The sequence below is a fragment of the Palaemon carinicauda genome, chromosome 11 (genome assembly GCF_036898095.1).
Source record: "Palaemon carinicauda isolate YSFRI2023 chromosome 11, ASM3689809v2, whole genome shotgun sequence".
NCBI lineage: Eukaryota > Metazoa > Arthropoda > Malacostraca > Decapoda > Palaemonidae > Palaemon > Palaemon carinicauda.
This window is the reverse complement of record NC_090735.1, coordinates 34,470,972-34,475,399: the sequence shown is the minus strand read 5'-3', so window position 1 is coordinate 34,475,399 and position 4,428 is coordinate 34,470,972.

Sequence of the window (4,428 nt, the reverse complement as noted above, 5' to 3'; positions counted from 1 at the left end):
ATATCAATAAGGACACAAGTTTTATTTGCATTTACAACAATGCATGTTACGTCATAGTTCCTGATTCATTTGGATTCTGGTAGAAGATTTCCTGGTATTTTTAAGTGACTGTGCCTTTACGATTTAATATTTCATTTGTACTAAGTTTTGTAGAAATAAGTAATTCAACCAAGCTCGTCTAGCGTTGAGACCTTGTGCATTTTGATTTGACGGCAAAAGAAATTTGCATGAAAAGGGAAATCTTTGCCAGGAGAAAAGTATTAGTTTGAGTACTTGAGCCTTTGACTTTGTTTCCTTCGTTGTTTTTAGCTTAACATTATTTTTGTTTATGGTCATTGTTTGAGGTGTTGGTTAGTTTTGCACTAGATTCTTCCAGTTGCTTTATTTTTTTTTTCTCTCTAGACTGTTGAAGTTGCTGTTGGAATTTAAGCTAGGCTCTTAAAGTCTGTTTTATTTTTTATTTTTGATGGTTTAAGTTTCTGGCGAGGCTTTTTTTTTTTCCTAAAGACTGAAAGAAATTAGGCTTTTAATGAGGAAACTGAAGACTTTCTTGTTTTCTAAGTTCTTTCATAATGTAGATTTGACAATAAACGAGCAATATACAACGGGAAAAATGCTGAATACCTTAGAATATATACGATAAAACTACTTACTAAGGTTCTGTATAGATTGGAATTCTCTTGCACTATAGGACCAGAATAACAGCTGGTAAATTAAAATAAAGTAACGGTAAATGGGGTTTGAGTAAGCTTCCAGGGAAGCCAGAGTAGCTTCTCAAACTTGAGCTTTGGATTATTTTTTTAGCTACTGGTTACGGTTATGGCCAGGATCTGTAAGTTGCTTGTATGATTTAAGGATTGGATCATAAGATAATATTTTGTTCTTTTTTCTAGGTAAATTACAGTACTTGTTGTTTTGGCTAGAATTAGTGAACGGCTAGTGTCTTAAGTGAGTTTCCTTAGGTTGCTATGCAACTGCGTACGCCCATGATATACAATAACTTAAGCTATTGGTGATAGGGGTCAAAATGTTGCATATAAGAATCTTGGCTATCCTTTTAAGGTTCCTAGAGATGTTCTTGTCCATGAACCCACTCTTTTCAGGACTTTGTTTACTTCGTATATTTCTAAGGGTGTGGTTTATAATATCTAGGAAACCTGGTGCAGTAGAATGTAATTTATTTAGAACCATGAGCTTAATGAGTCAAATCGTAAAAATTTGTATTAAAATTAATTTCAAACAGGATAAAACAAATGTTAAAACCAGAAATTACTGAAGAACAGTAAGATTTTTTCAAGGGTCAAATGTTATTTTTATCTAAAGAATAACTGAAAGATCTATTGAAGTGCAAAAAGATGTTTGTGCTTAATTGATTATGAGAAAGTATTCGATAAAGTGAGGCACACAGACCTAAGAGAAATACTGCAAAGATTAAACCTAGATGACAAGGACATCAGACTCCTTACCAACTTATACTGGAGCTAACTGGCAGCAGTTAACATAGATAATCTGACATAATTTATAGAAATAGAGAGATGAGAGCGCCAGGGATGTGTTTGTCCCCAGATCTAATCATAATGTATATGGAAATTATCTTGAGAAACATAATAGGTATGGAACGGATTAGGGCTGGAGGAGTCAATATAAATAACATTCGTTATACTGATGGCACTCTAATCTGTGTTGAGACTAATGGATGCAGTGAACAGTGGGAGTGATTTAATGGGACTAGAAGTAAATGTAGAAATAAAAGAAAACCTAAAGTGGTAGTGATATCAAAGACTCCAGAACGTCCAATATGCAAGAAAAACAATGAAAGAATAAAGCAACAAAACAACTTTGTTTACCTGGGTTGCATGGTGTCTCGAGAGGGTAGAACAAAACGGGAAATCAAGAGGAGAATCCTGATAGCCAAAAATGCCATTAAAACCATGAAAATCTACTTTTCAAATAATAGAAAGGGTGCACAAAGAAGAATTAGTTTTAAGAACATCTGTATGATCTACTCTTATATATAGATCAGAGAGCTGGGCAATAACAAGAGCTGGGAAAGAACTTAGATACAGAAGATATGTGGTTTTACAGGATGGTGCTCAAAGAATTTCTTGAAAGGACAGAGTAAAGCCCTGTCCACACGATCGAGCATGCCCGACGGGCAAACAGTGATGCCAAGCCACAATAGTTAGTGAAAATGAGGGTTGATGACGTTAGAAGCCAGAAAACTAAACGCAGGGATTTGGCAACACTGTATGATGCCAGATCCCTATCTGTGGTTTTCCCGTTTCTGACTTCATTAACCCTCCTTCTTACTAACTATTGTGGTCTGGTATCACTGTTTGCCCGTCGGGCATGCTCGATCTTGTGGACAGGGCTTAACAAATGAAAAGGTAATGGCAAGATTTCGAATGCTGAGAGCAATGGTAGAGGAAATAAATAGACTACAGAGTTTGTTTGGCCACATCATAAGAAGAAAGTAGAGCACGTATGTCTCACTGGGAGGATAAAGGGGAGGAGATCGAGTGGGAGGCATGGAAGCGACTGGCCGCCATTGTACACTACAGGAAACAGCACTTCATGGGTGGTGGTTTATAACTAGTCTTATTTTGGTTGCTGGTTCTTTCTTCATAGGCTTTTGGGGTTGTTGGTGTGGGTTGTTGCTAAGTGCCTAAGATCGCTGGAGTAGTTTTTGTGATGGATGACGCATTTTGATTGCTTGTAAGGTTTCTGATATGAGTCTTTGTCAAGCTTCTGAGGATTTTGGTATGCATTGTGGCTAGGCCCCATTGTAGCTGGTCTTTTTACGTATTCTTTTTCACTAGTTTTTAATAGTAAGTAAAAAAAACAAAAGGGGGGGGGGTGTTGTCAATCGCAATGGTTGTGAGCAACATTTTGTGCTTAGATTTAAGGTTACATAACAAGATTTAAGCCATGTTCTTGATTTGCTGCTTTGGCTTTGCTAAGATTCCAGAATCTGCAGTTGAGGTTATTTTAAGTTTTATAACGGCTATAAGAGTATTTCTACCTTGGATTTTTAACCTTGTAAATTTTTCTCAAGGGTATTTTACATATGATATTAAGTAAATGCAATAGATAGCTGGTGATTTTAAGTATGGTATAGAAAGTGTTTATGATTTACGGAGTCTTTTAGAAGTGCAGTATTCTCTATTGAATTGCAACATAATTGCTACAACATTTAAGTTTGAAATATTTTGGCTTAAGAGAGTGTAGAAAGCTTGAATTTGTGTAATGAAATATTTGTTCATGGAGATAATCCAAGGTCTAGTAATGTTACAATTCCAGTGGAAACTCAGTGCCCTACTTATAGATAATGTAAGACTGTTCAATTCAAGACTGAATACCATTCATTTCCTTGGGAAAGTTTAGGATGTAGCTTGCTCAGTGGACACAGAAGTTAGTAGAAAATTTAGCTTGAAAGTTTACACAAAGGATTGTTTTTTTTCCTATTTTTATCTTTAAAAGCCCAAAAAATTACAGTTTGAAAAACCAAAAACTAAGTTAGAAAGAAGCAAATTTATAGTTAGAACAAAAATTCGAAAATTACTTATTTTTCTTATCACTAGCCACAGGGTGATGTATAATTATTTTTCTTCAGGTTTCTTTAAGACTTTTAATTCTTCAAAAACTATTATATCGATGCAAAACACTACCTGCAAATGTAATTGAAACCAACTTCCAATTAGTATGCACAATTTAGGAAATGCTATTTCACTGTCAACCAAAGAGCTCATCTTCAGGTCATGCTTTGATTGTTTTAAACAGATTCCATCCAAGTGAAATATATTCTTATTTTTTAAAACTTGTCTCGGTATTTTAAGTAGAGTGGATGACGAAATATTGAAAGTTGGTGGTTGAATATTTTATATTTTTTAGGATTTTGATCTAAAATATGACTGCTTAGGTAGGAGCAACGCTTTAACTTCTTAAAAGCTATTGGATCTGGTTAATAATTTTTTTTTTTTTAATCCGAGTTGGACAATGTCTCGCAACACTCTGGAATTAGTGTATTCTTGTATAAATGTATTCTTATATAAATGCGTTCCTTTTTGTTTTAAAAAATATTATTTTATTTTCAAAATCAAAATCATTCAAACTTAATCTTTTCAAGGCATGATGTGTCTACACTCTACAGGAGAACTTAGTTCTTTAACAGACTATATTGATGATCCCTAAAGGTGAAAGATATGTTTCATTGCCACTATCTATCCAAGTGCAAAAGTCCCTAAGGAGACATTGCAACAAGTGTACCTCACGCAGTGTTTCGTATATCATTACGTTGACGATCTTGGCATTGTACCTTAGTCTCTTAACTGTACTTCCTTGTTAGCCTTCTAACTACCTTTTGATTTTTCTTGTCTTTTTCGATGTTGCCAACCAATATTTCTGAACTTTCATCTTATAATGAAACTA